Below are 16,860 nucleotides of genomic sequence, written 5' to 3'. Positions count from 1 at the left end.
TCAATTGCACACAGAAAACAGAGAGCAAGCAATAAGTAGGCCAAGACTATAAAAGCTCAAAGCATCAAAGCAGGTCCCAGTGTTGTACTTCCTCCAGCCAGGCTGCCTCTTGTAAAGGTTCCACCACAGTATCATCAAATGTCCACAAACAGCACCACCAGATTAGGAGCAAGTATTCAAATATACAAGCCTAAATGAGACATTTTTCATTCCTACTATAACTGAAAGCCTAATACACACCAGCATTCATTTTCTGTGTTTCCCAAAAATGGTAGTGTGAATGAGAATTACCTTCATAGGCTCATGAATTGGAATGCTGAACATTTGGGGGAAAGGATTAGGAGTTGTGGCCTTGAAGGAGGTATATCACTAGGAGGTAGACTTTGAGGTTTGAAAAATCCACACCAGGGGCTGGAGAGATGGCTCAGTGGTTAAGAACATTGACCGCTCTTTCAGAGGTCCTGAGTTCAATTCCCAGCAACCACATGGTGGCTCACAACCATCTGACATCTGATGTCATCTTCTGGTGTGTCTGAAGACAGCAACAGTATACCCACATACATGAAATAAATAAATAAATTGAAGAAGGAGAGGGAGGGGAGAGGGAGGGAAAGTCGTCCACACCAATTTGCAGATCAAATGTAAGCTCTCTGCTATTGCTCCTGCACCATGTTGGTCTGCCTCTTACCAGGCTCCCAGCCTTGATGATACAGAGTCACACTTTGCCTTAGCTACTGGTCTATTGATAGAGACCCCATGACCAAGGCAACTCTTATAAAAGCATTTAAGCATTTAATTGGGGGCTTGCTTACAGTTTAGAAGCGTAGTTGATGATATTTATAGAAAGAAGCCAATGGGTGTGGCACTAGAGCAGTAGTTGAGAGCCTTATATCCTGAGCTGTAGACAGCCAGCCAAGAATGAGGCCTGGCATAGGTTGTTGAAACCTCAATGCCCTGTACCTTTGACACACCTCCTCCAACGAGGCCACACCTCCTAATCCTGTCCAGTTTCACCACTTGAGGACTAACCATTCAGACAGGAGTCCACAGTGGTGTGGCGTCCTCATTCAAACAACCACACCCTCAGAAACTGTTAGCAAGCCCTTAATAAATGCTTTCTTTCATAAGTTGCTTTGGTCATAGGATTTCATCACAGAAGTAGAAAGTTAACTAAAACACCAACTGTAGATGAAATGTGACTAGCTGCACCATGTTCATGCTGCTTTGCCTTCTGTGTCCCTCAAACCATGAGCCAAAAAAAGCCCTTCAGACTTTAAATCGCTTCATGTCAGGTATCTTGTCACAACAATAAGAAAGTAACAAATACATATATCATCTAATTAAATTACTTTTAATTTTACTATGTTGAGAATGGACATACAAGTTCATTACTGGATAATTGTCTAGCACTCATGAGACCCTGTGTTCATCCCCAAGTACAACTAATTACTTAAAAAAAAATTATAAGTTTAAGATGTAAAATAAGCTACAAGAAGGATATTTGGCTATACTCAAATCATCTCTGGTTTAAATTTCCTTCTTTTCTGAAAGACACAGTAGATACACAGAGAACTCCATTAGAAATACAAAGGTGGGAGTTTATAACATAGATAGACTTTTAAATCATGGTTATTCTTCGAGCATATAAGGCATAATAAAATAGAAGTCAAACCAGACCTTGGGAAATATCAATATTTATGAGCCAAAAAGAAAAGAGTAGTTAATTTCATTTATTTGCTTTATTTCGTTTTTGCCTTTTCTAAAAACTTGAAGAAAATTGTCTCATTTAATCTTCACAGCAATCTTACAAGGAACAGACTACTGCTGTTCTTGGTTTAAATCCTGCCCAAGGCTATACAGTTATTTAATGATAGAACTAAAAAACAACAATAAAAGAGCAACAATAAAAAAACAAAAACAAAAAACAGTCCTGGACTACTGCATCATTCAAATTAAATCTGTTCACTGAAAATTCTACATTTAGTGATATGACAGGTGTCATTTTTATAAGGTTCTCTGTATACTTTTTTTTTTTAATTGGATAAGTGGTACTTTGATTTTTTTTTTCTTTATTCTTGGGAATTTCATATGTGTGAACAGTGAAATATCATATCCACACAACCCATTGTGCCCTACTCTATCTATCTATCTATCTATCTATCTATCTATCTATCTATCTATCTATCTATCTAAGTCCAGCTACTGCATGGGCATTGGGCCATCCACTGTAGCATGAAAAACCCATACACACCAAAGAATTCTCCCTCGTCCAGCCGCTGCCAGTGGCCAGCAGCTTCCCAGGAAACGCTGGGGACTAGAGAAGCCTCTCCATTGTTCGCATTCATTCCATTGCCATGTTGAAACTCTGACCCAAAACAACCTAGAGGAGGAAAGGATTTCTCCGCTTCATTTGCAGGTTATGCTCTGCTAGCTTCGGAATGCAGCCCAGGATCAGCTGCCCAGAGAATGGTGTCACCCACAATGGTCTGCACCCTCCTACATCAAGAAACAGTCACGAAAGCTCTCACAGACATGCCACAGACTAACCTGATAAAAACCATTCAATTGGAATTCTTTTTTTCTGGTGATTCTAGACTATGTCAAATTGAGGAGTTAATGCTAATTAGGACATGCATCTAGACTGGGATTTTGGCTGGCTTGGTGTTTGCAGGTCTTGCATAGATAACCAGGGCTGCCAGGAGTTTAGGAGAATAATAATAACCGTATCACTTCCACAGGACAACATTTCAAAGCTCTTGTCTCCATCCTCTGGCTCTTACATTCTTTCTGCCTCTCATGCACTTTCCCATGTACCTTGGGGTGAAAAGCTTAAATCCAGGCATTGTGTACACCTTTAGCCCTAGCATTCAGGAGAACAGAGCCATGCAGATCTCTTGGGTTCAAGGTCAATCTACAGAGCAAGTTCTAGGACAGCCAAGCTTAGTCAGTGAGGGAGTTGGAAAACAGGAAGCTGGTAAAAGAATAAGGGAGCCATGTTCCATCCCTAGCAAGCAGTGGAACTTGGCAGCTTTGGCCATGTGGCTCTGAATTTAGAGTCCAGAATGGAAGGGACTACTGGGACAATCGATGCTGGTTACCTGGAGCTAAAAAATTAGCAGTCATTAAGAAGAGACCAGCATCACCGAGGTGAAATCTTCTGGAAAGTGTTTTCTGAGAGCACAAAGAAGCTGTGTTCCAGAGATAGCCAAGGTTGTACCTTGTGCTGCAGCTGTACTTGTTAATATGTAAGAATAACCCAGGTAGTACTGCTTTTGAAGATATGAGGGAGTCGTGGAGAGCAGCTGAGGCTTGGCACTGTGAGAGGCCAGGGAAGGCCATTGGTGAAAGTGAAGCCTCAGTTGCAGTTGATGTCCTTGGACCAAAGGGGTCATGCAAAGAAGTTGCAGCAGAAGGCTCCACCATATTGGAGATGCCAGTACTGTGAGATGACCACAAAGAACAGCAGCGGCAGTGGAGTGGACCAACCTGAGCCTCGAGCGCTAAAGAGGGCACAGCTGGAGAACCCTTTGGAGGAGCCCAGAAGATCATGTGTGGATCCCTGACATTGGAACAGGAAGCTGTGAAGTTGAAGTTGGAGACCCCAATACATTAAAGATAACCAAAACTGTGGGATACTGTATTAGTTGGGGTTCTCTAGAGTCACAGATTGTATGACTAGTCTCTATATGCTAAGGTAATTTGTTGTGACTAATTGCAGTCTGTAGTCCAACTCCCCAACAATGGTCAGCTGTGAATGGGAAGTCCAAGGATCTAGGAGTTGCTCAGTTCCACAAGGCTAGTTGTTTCAGCTGGTCTTCTGTAGAAGTAGATTGCAACAGGTGTGCTGTGCAAGTAAGTGCAAGCAGGTGAAGAAGAGAGAACCTTCCGTCTTCCAATGTCCTTGTGTAGGCCTCCAGCAGAAGGTGTGGCCCAGATTAAAGGTGAAATCACCACTCCTGGATTTGGGACTTGTTTTGTCCCAGGCTGACCTTGATCTCCTTGCCTTAGAGTCCTGGGATTAAAGACATGCACTCCCTTGCCTGGGCCTAAGCTTTTCGTAGCCACTGTGCCTCAAGATCTCTATGCCAAGATCAAGATCAGAAATTTGTGTCTGGCAGCCTCAAGACCTGGATCACAAGTGAGCCCTCCAACTCTGGATTGTAGTTCATTCCAAATATATTCAAGTTGACAACCAGGAATAGCCACTACAGATACCTGTGGAGGTAAGCTGCTAACAGGACCAGCCCAGGAAAACAAAGATGAAAAAGAAGTTGGAGATCTAAAGACTACTTTGACTTTGAACATGGAGATGCACAGTTTGGAGTTTGCTGTTTTCCTGTCTTGCTTTGGAGATTACAGTTAAGTGGTCAGAAGAATCTCAGAATAGACTTTAAATGTTGGACTTCTAACATTGTTGAGACTGCTGTCGACTATGGAGACGTTGGAAGTTGGACTACATGTGTTTTTTATTATACTATGCCTGGATATGGCCCCCATAGACTTAAGTATTTGAAGAAGCCTATGGAGGCCAGGGAGTTGTCATGTGGTTTGAATATGCTTGGCCCAGGAAGTGGCACTATTAAGAGGTATGGCTTTGTTGGAGGAAGTGTGTCACCGTGGGAGTAGGCAATGAGACCCTCCTTGTAACCACCTGGGAGCCAGATGTAGAACTCTTAGCTCCTTCTGCATCATGCTTGCCTGGATACTGCCATGTTCCCACCTTGATGATAATGGACTGAATGTCTGAACCCATGAACTGGTCCCAATTAAATGTTGTTCTTATGAGAGTTGCCTTGGTCATGGTATCTCGTCACAGCAATGCAAACCCTAACCGTGATGGTTTGTATATCCTTGGACCAGGGAGTGGCACCACCTGAAGGTGTGGCCTTGTTGGAATAGGTGTGACCTGGTTGGAATGAGTGTGTCACTGTGGGTGTGGGTATAAGATCCTCACCCTAGTTGCCTGGAAGTCAGTCTTCCACTAGCAGCCTTTGGATGAAGACATAGAACTCTCAGCTCCTCCTGCGCCATGTTTGCCTGGATACTGCCATGCTCCCACCTTGATGATAATAGACTGAACCTCTGAACCTGTAAGCCAGTCCCAATTAAATGTTGTTTTTTATAAGACTTGCCTTGATCATGGTGTCTGTTCACAGCAGTAAAACCCTGACTAAGACACCTAAGACAGCATGTGTGTTGTAATGACTATTCTTGGTTGTCAATTTGACTACATCTGAAATTACCTAAAACCAAAGTAGCTCAGCACACCTGTCAGGGATTTTCCTTAACTGAATCATTTGAAGTGGGAAGACCACTTTTAATCTAGATCTTTTGAGATGGGAAGATCCACCTTAAATCTGGTACATACCTTCTACTGGTGCTTGTATAAAGGACATAGAAGAAGTAAGCCCTTGTGGTTTGCCTGCTTGCCCTCACTCTTGCTTGCCAACTCAAATGAAAACGTCTTAGAAATAAGCAAAAAAGGATCTGGGAGCAGCTCATTGGAATAGTGCTTGCCTAGCAGGCACAAAGCAAAGGGCCTGGCTCTGAGCAGTACATAATGCACTTATCTATGAGGTAGGAGAAGGGGCAGTTATGGAAACCAAAAGCAGATGATCTCCCGAGAATATTTTATATATCACTAGGCTTAAAGTCCATTTATATTGGACCGTATGGCAGATCTTTTTGGATTTATTTATTTATTTATTTATTTATTTATTTATTTATTTATTTATTTGAGATAGGGTCTCTCAGTATAGCACCAGCTAGTTTGGAATTCACTATGCAGATTCACAGAGAGCTTCTTTCCAGATTTGTTATGTAGCAGTTTCTTCCAAGTTTAAAACATTCCACCCTGCAGGGAAGCTTATTAAGACAGTAACAGCTCAAAACAGTTTCAGGAAGTCCCTGAAATTAACCAGATTCTCTAAGTCCCTCCCCTTCAAGAATGGATAAGCAGAATCCTCTGCAGAGTCATTCTCTGAAAGGCCTAGCAGGCACACGGTAGAAGGAAAGAACTGATTAGTAGAATTAGTCCTCTGGCCTCCACACATGTATTAGCTAGGGTTTCTTCTGTCTGTCTGTCTGTCTCTTTCTGCACACACCTGAGTGTGCATGCACACATACTCGCATGCGCACATGCACACACACACACACACACACACACGAGATTAGAATGTTTACTGGCTGAGATCCAGCTAGTCCAACAATGGCTCTCAATCAATGGAAAGTTCAAGAATCCATTAGTTGTTCCGTTCACAAGGCCGAATGTCTCTCTCTGATGGTCTTCTGTATATGTCGAAATTCTGAAGGATGTTGGCTCAGATAATGGAAGGAGCATGAGCAAGTTACCATAGCAACACCACTGAGGAAATTGCTCCTACTCATCCTTGTAACATTAAGACCCCACAATGTTTGCTGAGCTTTGGTGGTTTTGATACCCATTTGCTGCTAAACACTCACTTGATGGGCATTTAAAGAGGAGCTTTGTGACCAAGGCTGAGAATAGTGTTAACCTATGAACCTGAAAATAAATGTCAGAAAGACACCTTGATGCTATGTCCAGTTAGCAAATCAGCAATAGAAAGAGCCGCTGCTCTAGTCCTGTGACCCCCAGGTGTAAAATATCAGATCCTCTCCTGCAAAGCAGGCCTCAAATCCAGTAAGAGAGTTTACTACCTTTACTGTCTCCTTTGTTCTTCTTTAGCACACAAGGGCCTCATTGTACAATTTTTATTTGTATTGTTCTGGTTCCCACAGTATTGCTGTGATAAAACACTATGACAGAAGGCAACTTCAGAGAGGAAAGGATTTATTTGGCTTATGCTTCCAAGTCACACTCCACCACTGAGGGTGGCAAGGACAGAAACTGAAGCAACAGCTTGAAGTAGAACCCATGGAGGAAGGCTGCTTACTGGCCACTAAGGCTCATCCTTGGGTCACACCCTTACACAGTCCAGGGAATGTCACCACCCAGTTGGCTGAGCTTCCTTATCAATTCACAATCAGGACAATCCCTCAAAAACATGACCATAGACCAATATAGACAATTTACTCAAATGAGACTTTTCTTTCAGTTGATTCTAGGCTGTGTCAATTGACAGTTAAAGTTTACAATGACACAAATATACCATTACATCCCACTGTCCCCTCAGTACTTCCTCCTCTCCTTGTGCTAGTCCCCCTGTATTAGTCAGTGTTCTCTAGAGTCACAGAACGTATGGATAGTCTCTAGATAATAAAGGAATTTATTGATGACTTACAGTCGGCAGCCCAATTCCCAACAATGGTTCAGTCGCAGCTGTGAATGGAAGTCCAAGGATCTAGCAGTTACTCAGTCTCACACAGCAAGCAGGCGAAGGAGCAAGAGCTAGACTCTCTTCTTCCAATGTCCTTATATTGTCTCCAGCAGAAGGTGTAGCCCAGATTAAAGGTGTGTGCCACCACACCCTTAATCCCAGATGAAAAGGTGTAGCCCAGATTAAAGGTGTGTTCCTTAAACTCGGAGATCTAATCTTCTGGAATCCATAGCCACTATTGCTCAAGATCTCCTTACCAAGATCCAGATAAGAATCTCCAAGCCTCCAGATAAGGGTCACTGGTGAGCCTTCCAATTCTGGATTGTAGTTCATTCCAAATATAGTCAAGTTGACAACCAGAAATAGCCACTACACCCCCTGTGACTCTGAAATACCCCTTCCTGTTGCTTTCATGCCTCATATTTCTCAACATTTAGCTCTTTTAAGAGATATGAAAGAAGCTGGGCGGTAGTGGCACACACTTTTAATCTCATCAATTAAGAGGCAGAGGAAGGTGGATCTCTGGGAATTCAAGTTCAGCCTTGTCTACCAAGTGAGTTCTGGGACAGCCAGGGCTACACAGAGAAACCCTCTCTCACAAACAAACAAACAAACAAACAAAAAGAAAAGAAAAAAAATGATACTTTGGCAGTTATAAAGGTCTTGTCACCAAAATGCCTGGGTAGATTCACCTGCTGCAGTCACTTAAACTGTGTGTTAAGATGTATGGTTCTAGCTTAAATAAGTGGCCAAATCTCTGCTAGGTTTTCAAATCTGTTAGGTTTTAGGGTTTCTCCCCCCCCCCCAAAAAAAGAACAAGGACATATTCAGAAAGGGGAAATGTCTTTAAGACTCCTGGGGTCTTAGGGGTTTCCCAGAAGACCTGACCACTAAACGAGTTTGATATTTTATCTTACATTCAAATTTAAATTAGATATGTTCCACGTTTTGTAGGTACCAACACTATTTTAAGAGACATGTACCAAGGCTTTTGAGATGACTTATCGGGCAAGGATGCTTGCTGCCATGTCTTATCTCTGGGACCCACAAGAGTATAAGAAAAGAACCAACTCCTGTAATTGTCCTTTGACGTCAATATATGTGCCCACCCACATAGAACACACAGACACACACCATAAATAAATAAAAAAGTAAATGTGAGGCAGCCAGAGTATGCATACCTTTAATCCGAATACACATGAGGCAGAGGCTTGGAAGAAGGCTGATTTTGAAACATGCCTGGTCTGGTGGACTTGGTGCATTCCAGAACAGCCAGGGCTAAGGAATGAGGCTGTCTCAAAAATAAAGAAAACGAAACCAAGCAAACAATGCGCATACTAGGAACTATGAGAGCAAAGCAAAGAATGTTAAGACAGGAGAACATGGAGCCTGAAACTCATCATGTAACAGAAGCAGGCCATGAACTCTTGACCCTACAGCCTCTGCCACCTGAGTCCTAGGATTACAGTATGTGCTACTACTACAGCCAGCGCCTCTGATGATGGACGTGAACCGGGGACCTCGAATATGCCGGGGCCTTTACCACTAAATATCACCAACCTCCTTAGCTAATTTCAAACTGGTTTAAAAAATGGTCCTCAATAGAACTATAGGTTACATAAACTTTTTTTTTTTAATTTTAGGAAAAGACCTTTGATCAATATTTAGTATAATTATTATAAAGTTTACCTTATAAACTTTTGTTTTTGAAACAGGGTTTCACTTTGTAACCTTGCCTGACCCAGAACTCACTATGTAGACCAGGTTGGCCTTGAACTCACAGAGATCTGCCTGCCTCTGCCTCTTAAATGTTGGGATTAAAAGCCTGCATCACTATCCCATCCACCCCACTCCTGTCAAGCCCCATTGGTGCAGGATATTTGATCACACTGAAACCCTACATAGAGTTATTTACTGGAAAAGCTAACATACCCCTAATTCAGGGCTTTCTGCTTATTGTAAACAGTATTAAGTAAAGCTAGCCATAGGTCAAAAGGTAGAGCAAGAAACCAGTTGACAGGGAGTGAACATAGGGGAAAAAACAGAGGAAGGGAAGTCAGGAGGATGGAGAGAGAGATGCACAGGAAATGGAAGGGAGGGACATTAAGCTTGAGGGATTTTTAAGACAGAGAACTGCCTTTAGGGATGTTTGCTGAGGAGGAGGGTCAGCGAGGTGCTTTCTCTGCCTCTCTCGGCTAGCGAGTTTTTACTCCAACATCTGGCTCTCAAGTCTTCATTGATAAAATCAAACATCTAAGACTTTGTTAACAACAACAGCCTATAAAATTTATTTTCTGTACTAACATATTATTGCTGACTGTTAATAATCAAAGCCAATCAACCTCCGTCCTGCTGTTCTGTCATGCTTGCTGTTATAGTTCGGATTTCTGTTGCTGTGATTAAAGCACTATGGTCAAAAACAACCTGGGAAAGAAAAAGTTTCTTTCAGCTTTCAGTTCCACATTACAGTCCATCACTGAGGGAAGTCAGGGTTGGATCCTGGATGGAGGATCCGTTGAAGAGGCTATAGAAGAGTGCTGCTTACTGCCTTGCTCTCCACATCTTGCTCAACCTGACTGGTTTCTTATAACACCCAGGACTCCCCGACCAGTAGTGGCATCCACCCACCATGAGCTGGGCCCTGTCACATTGATCAAGAAAATCCTCCACAGGCCAATGTAGTGGGGCATTTTCCTCATTTGAAGTTTCCTTTTTACAAGTGAGTCTGACTTATGTCAAGTTGACATAAAACTAGTGAGCACACTCACCTGACATATACTTGTAAAAGTTCGGTATTTGCCCCGTGTGGCCACATACTGTAATTCCAGCACTCAGGAAGCTCCAGCAGGAAGCCAAGTTTAAGAGCAAGCCCAAGATCCTGCCTACCTAACTAATGTCATGGGTCTTGGCAAAGGATATCTAAGTATTTATGAGATCTAAAATACCTAGGATATCTAGAATGCTATCCTCTGCCCTCCCCTGCCTCAGCCTGTAGCACCTTCAGTCTCACCATTTGCCATCATGCCCGGATCTTTCTCAACAACTGAACAATAGACTCATAAATATCGGCTCTGTATTATTTCAACCCTGTCTTACTGCACTAAGTTATGATTTTCATATTTTTTTTGGTCACTTTGCACCATTCTAGTATTGAAGAAACTCCTCTGAGTGCCTGTATTTACTGTTGATTGTGGGCATTTTTTGAAGTTGCAGGCTTAAGTCTTATTATTTTTTTTCCAGAGAAGGATACAAATCACCTCTTGTCTGTAAAAAGATATGAAACCTCCTAAACCTAGCAGATACGTTATTGTTATTTTTTAAAACAAGGTCTCTTGTAGCCCTGGTTGGCCTCAAATTTACCATGTAGCCCAGGCAGGTCTTGAGCTCCTGATCTTCCAGTCTTTGCCTCCCAAAAGTATATTCAGTTCCAGGTATACACCACCATGCTCCTTGCAAATGTATTTCTCTATGCCTTTCTGGCTGGATTTGTTCTTGTAATTCTTTAGATCAACTGACATCAGCTCACTAGTGAATTGAAACAATTGCAGTTGGCACGTGCTCATTCTAGATTTGTAAGAAAGCTGTGCTTTTGAAAATTATATACTTTTGGGAGATGTGACTCATCACTTAAGTGGACTGAAAGTGCCAGGCATGGTGGTGCATGCCTTTAATCCTAGCACTCAGGAGGCAGAGGCAGGCAGATTTCTGAGTTTGAGGCCAGCCTGGTCTACAAAGTGAGTTCAGGACAGCCAGGGCTACACAGAGAAACCCTGTCTTGAAAAAAAAAAAAAAAAAGAGGACAAAAGCTCCTATAAAGAACCCAGGTTTGATTCCCAGCACCCACATGGCAGCTCTCAACTGTCTAAATTCTAGTTCAAAGGACTCCTGCACTCTTTTCTGGCCTTGGTTACCAGGCAGTGTCTTTGCACAAACAAACATACAGGCCAAACACCATCCACAAAAATTAATTGAATTTTAAAAGTATATTTTAAAACTATACTGTGACAGCAGCTCCTCTGTTTCCTCTATTCTGTCCCACAGTCCAAGGCACCCTAAAGCACTGCTTGTGGTGTTTAGTCTCTTCTTTACTGAAACTTCCTCTCACCTAAGTTTCCCAAAGTCCTTACCTGGGGATCCACGATGCTTCCTTGTTGAACAAAGCAGCCTTCACCCGTTGTCATCCAAGAACTCTCATTGTGGCCAAACAAAAATCATCCTTATTTTCTTTTAAACAGTCTGTCCTGGTAATAGAAGTGCCATCTGAATTGCCTTCTTGGTCCTTTTCTTATCTGAGAATTTCTTTTCACAGACAGATCTGGTCCTTCTTGACTGTGATCCTAGAATCCTAGAGGATTGCCGTGAGTTCTAGGTCAATCTAGATTCTAGAGTAAGACCATGTCCCAACCACAACTACAAAACACACACTCTCCCTTCTCTAAAGCCTTCTCATTTTATCACAGCCAGGGTGCCAGATTCTTACAAAAGTTGATGAGGCATGATGATATAGCATGGTGTAATAATAATAATAATAATAATAATAATAATAATAATTATTATTATTATTATTATTATATATGTATGTATAATTTTCCCTTGGCTTCTGGCACAGAACCTTAAAAGCCTTTTGAACTTCCAGGGAAATACATCTTTCTTATGATGGGAGTGACTCATCTTGGACCACATGATGGCCTCAGAAAGACCAACCATGTGATTATCGGATTAGGTGGTTGGGACTTTGAGGCAGTCACCCTAACCACTAAACCCTACTGGGCCAAGGTATTAGCAATCTTGCCCAGTACTAAAGCACCGATAAACTAGACATCAAAGCTCAGTGGAGCTTCCAGGTTGGCAAACACTGCAGTGGGCCAGGAGGGTAGCTCACCCTGATCCCATGAGCAGAGGACATGGAGTCTCTGCGTTCCTTCCACTCTCTGCTTTTTGCATGTATTCCAGTAACTTTCTGCAACAAGAAAACTCACCATAGGGGAAGCATTTTCTGTGAATGTTGTCATGGCTTTGTAAGACCTCAACTCTTGGTCAGTGGTACTTACTTCAAGACACCCTCAAGTGAGGCCCTGAGACACAGATGAATGCAAAAGAGGTTTATTTTCCAGCACAAAGTCTCCCTTTAATCAGTCCCTCAAGGCGAGTGATGAGAAGGCGGCCCCAAATAGCTATTACAAGCAGTTTTTATACATTTTAGGGGCACAGGTTACATCACCAAAGTTACAGTTCAAACATTGGCTAAGCATATTGACCTTTAAGTCTATTGGCCAGCAAGCATGGGCAGATCATGACACGCATTTGAGCTCTATCTGGGACTTTCCAGAGGGTCAGGTGATTATTAATCAGTACATTCTGCCATTTTTCTGAGATTTTTTTTTACTCAAGAATGTTCCTGTGGGTGGAGAATGGAACTTGGCCTAGCCTTGACAGCAGATGGGGGTGGGGGGGAGCTGTAAGGAGGGGATGGGACTGGAAAAGCCCATAGGGTTCCTTAGCTTATCAGAACTGAGGCAATTATGAGAACTTTGAATTCCTTCTCATGTTGGTCATGTTGCCCGTGGCAGAAGGGATGTGAGAAGCAAGACCCTCGAGAATACATATGAGAGACTAACTGGTGAGAGTAAAGCAGTTTCCTATTCACCATTCTGCAGAAAGGCACACCAACATAGAGAAAAGACAAAAATAGCTACCCTGTGGTTTTCAAGTCCCTGATCATAAGACATTCCTGCTTTCCCTATTGGCTGGAACTCTAGTGAGTTACAATCTTCATTTCTTCTCCCCAAGTTCCCACCCTACTGCTTCTATAAGCAAAGCCTTAACTAATTACTCTCCTAGAGCGGATTGTATAAGCCAGATTGGCCTTAAACCTGCCTCAGTTCCCTGGCCTGGCCTCCAGAGCACTGGGATTGCAGGCATGCACTATGTATGGACAGGGGTTTTGTTCATGCGTGGTGTTGTCTTTGAGACAAGGTATCATGCAGCCTCAAGCTTACTAACAGAGGCTACCTTTGAGCCCCTGCCATTCTTGCTTCTACTGTCTCAAGCTGACGTTGTAAGTATAGACGACCACAGGAAGAACTGAACCTCTCCTAAAGCGCGGTGCTTCGCCTGTATTTACCAGTCAGTTCTCAAGCACTGTAAAGAAAACACCTGGATATGTCAGCTATAAAGAAAATTTCTAAAGCCAGACATGGAGGCCCATGCCTGTAGTCCCAGCACTCAGCAGACCAGCATGGGCTAGTGAGTTCCAGGCTGGACTGGACGACTGAGATAGCTCAGGAGACAAACAAGAGTAGGAGTTTGTGCAAAATGCTAGGGAGGAAAACAATGGGTCAGCCTCAGAAAGCGAGTGCTCACCGGAGAGAATAAAGGAGAGCTGTTGGCATTGGGGACAATGGGGACAAAGGCCCAGTAGGCAGAGAGCTTCCTATTATTTGATCCCCAGCACCCCCATAAACTGGGTGTGGTGGTGCATCCCTGTGATCCGGCGAGTGGGAGGCAGCCTCTGGAGGGTCAGAAGTGTAAGGTCACCCTCAGGAGCAGAACAGTCGAATGCCTTCTCTCAAAACAAACAAACCCGCAGTGTCCAAGGCTGTCGACATTAAATGCTAGATTAAGCAGCTAATCTCGAGGCCTTGAAGAATGAGAGTGGAATTTTCCTGAAAGCTGGCTGTGGGAGGCAGGAAGGCATGTCCTGTCCTGCCCAGAGATCAGATGAGCTACTTTGAGTGGGAAGGCAGGCCAATGCGGTCCTTGGTTCCCACACCCTCAGCTGAGTGAATGTTGACTCATGCTTGAGAACATGAACATGAGTCACAAGCTACACACCATCAATTAAGAGGGTTACAGCAAACTGTGTGGTAATTCACACTTGTAAGACTGGCCTCTGGAAGGCTGAGGCAGGAGAAAGACTGTGAGTTTTGTGAGTCCATTCTGAGCTACAACATGAGACAAGAACTCGAGCTAACTGAGGACCGTGTTTGGGCTCTCACTTCTACACACCTCCTTGTGGTTTTTCACTTCGGGGCTGAAAACCATCTCTGAAGAAAACCAGGAACACATTGCTTCCAAATTTGCTTCTCTTGAGCCAAGTGTGGTGTCGTGCCCCTTAAATCCCAGCACTTGGGAGGCAGATGCCGGAAGAAGATCTATGAGTTTCAGGTGAGACTGGTCTACACAGCTATTCCAGGACTACAGAGAATAGCTGTTCTCAACCTGCAGGTCAAGACTCCTTTTGGGATCAAACAACCTTTTCACAGAGGTCAAATATTGGATATCCTGCATATGCAATGCCTAAATTATATTTCATACCAGTAGCAAAATTACATTTATGAAGTAGCAACAAAAATAATTTTATGTTTGAGGGTCACCACTGTTAACTTTCAAACCCAGAATAAACAACTGAGGTCCTCATTTAATATATCAAAGAGGTCCTGGCAATCAGGTTCTTCCAGCATCCCCTAGTCTGGCATACTCCACCCCCATCCTGAACTCTCCAGCCTAGGGCATGGGCTTCCTTTTCCACACAGGCTATTCTGCATATAATCCAGACATTTTGGCTACCTGCCCTCTTTTGTGTAACTTTGGCCTCCTGGCTCCCCTCTCTGCTCCCCCTCCCACTCCCCATCTCCCACATGCCTTTGCCTCTGCTCTCCCACACACCTGTAATAAATGTTGTTCTCCACCATACCTAGGATGACGCATGTCCTTTCCTTTCATTTTTATTTCTTCTTTTCATTCAACCAGAACATGAGAAACTGTATTGTAGGGTCACAGCATTAGGAAGGTTAAGAACTAGTGACATAAAGAAATCTAGTCTCAAGGGCTGGAGAGATGGCTCAGCAGTTAAAAGCACTGACTGCTCCTCCAGAGGTCCTGAGTTCAATTCCCAGCAACCACATGGTGGTTCACAACCATCTGTAATGGGGTCTGATACCCTCTTGTGTCGTGTCTGAGGATGATTAACTGTTACATTGTGATTGAAATGCCTACTGGGCTTTGCTGATACAGCGTTGCCCTGGGTTCTCAAGCCAGAGAAGGAGTGGTCAAGTGTTGCCCATGCCCTGGACATCTCTCAGAGAGCCCTGCAGGACGGGGGCCTGCTCCCTACCCAAATCAGGCTTGGGCCTTCTCATCTCCATAAAGACAAAGGCCTTGTCACCTTAAGGCCAGTTAAACTTCGGTTCCCCTGCCAAAGAACTAGCTTCTTAGAAGTCATGTGACAGCCAGTGGAAAGTCCCTGCCCCCACTGTTACACTTCCTCCTTTGACCTTTTGTCTTCCCCTCCCCCTCCCTGACTTGAGCTATATAAGCAAGTTCCACGATGTCAGTGAATGAGCTGTCCTCCTGAACAGTCTCCTGGGTCATTTATACCTGCTCTACTCACTGCTACCGGAGGAGACCCTGCTCCTCCTCATCCTGAGGCCACCAATGCTCAGTGGCCGATGGGGGTGGAGGACAAACATTGTAAAAGTTCTCAGACTGTCATCAAAGACTAATGTAATTGTCATCTCTATAGTATTTTGCCTTTAAAACCCCATATCTCTTGAGCTTTGGCATCAAGAGCCTTTCTGAGGCACTAGCCTACTCTTGGTCACTGGCCAAAAATAAAAGGGCATTTATACCTTCAACTGTCCTAGTAATTATGGTGGTCAAAGCTAGATGTGGTGGACCACACCTTTAATCTCAGCGTTCAGGCGGCAGAGGTAGGTGGATCTGGATGAATTTGAGGCACATTCCAGGATGACCAAGGTGGCACAAAGACATCCTATCTTGAAAAAACAAGCACCATCATCATGATGGTTGTGGCCTGAACCTTTCTTGAGTGGGTTGTTTTATCTTGGTCTTCATGTTTTTACAGTCTCAGTTACTGTAGGTTGATAGAAGATACAGATACAGAATCCACAGATAAGGAGGACCAACTTATTTACATAGTTCATATAATCAAAGGTGCATCGAAAATACGATTGATTTATGCCTAACTAACATTTGTTATTGTTTGAGTTTTCTTTTTTGAGATATATTCTCACTAGTTAGCCCTAACTAACCTGGAACTCATTATGTAGATAAAGCTGGACTTGAATTCATAGAATCTAGGCTGCCTCTGTCTCTCACATGCAGGTAAGCATGTGCCAATACCACCTGGTTGTTTAAAAGTGTTAATCATATAAACATAGGAAAATGTAAAGAGCTTTGGGTTTTTGTCTTAGCTTTGTCAGCTTGACACAATCTACAGCATCTGAGTGGAAAGCCTCAACTTGGAAATAGCCTAGATCAAATTAACCTGTAAGCATGTCTGTAAGGGATTGTTTTGTTTATTGTTTATTGATAGAGGAGAGCCCAGCCCACTGTGGGTGGCACCATTCCCTTGAGCTATATAAGAGAGCTAGCTAAGCATGAGCCAAAGCAAGCAGTGTTCTTCTGTGGTTTTTGCTTCAAGTTCCTGCTTGGATTTTTGCCCTGACTGTTTTCAGTGATGGGTTGGGACTTGGAAGTAGAAAACAAATAAATCCTTCCTTTCCCAGGGTGATTTCGTTTGGTGTGTCTTGTCACAGCA

At 43.3% G+C, this 16,860-nt stretch overlaps 1 long non-coding RNA gene across 6 annotated transcripts in view; it reads left to right on the top strand.

Moving 5' to 3' along the window:
- The window catches only part of Gm44140, a 30,645-nt gene that overhangs the window by 5,216 nt on the left and 8,569 nt on the right, over nt 1–16,860 (top strand). The window lies entirely within an intron of this gene.

This window comes from Mus musculus, chromosome 6 (assembly GCF_000001635.26).
Source record: "Mus musculus strain C57BL/6J chromosome 6, GRCm38.p6 C57BL/6J".
NCBI lineage: Eukaryota > Metazoa > Chordata > Mammalia > Rodentia > Muridae > Mus > Mus musculus.
The sequence above is the reverse complement of the archived record's forward strand: the minus strand, read 5'-3'. Positions and strand labels throughout refer to the sequence as shown.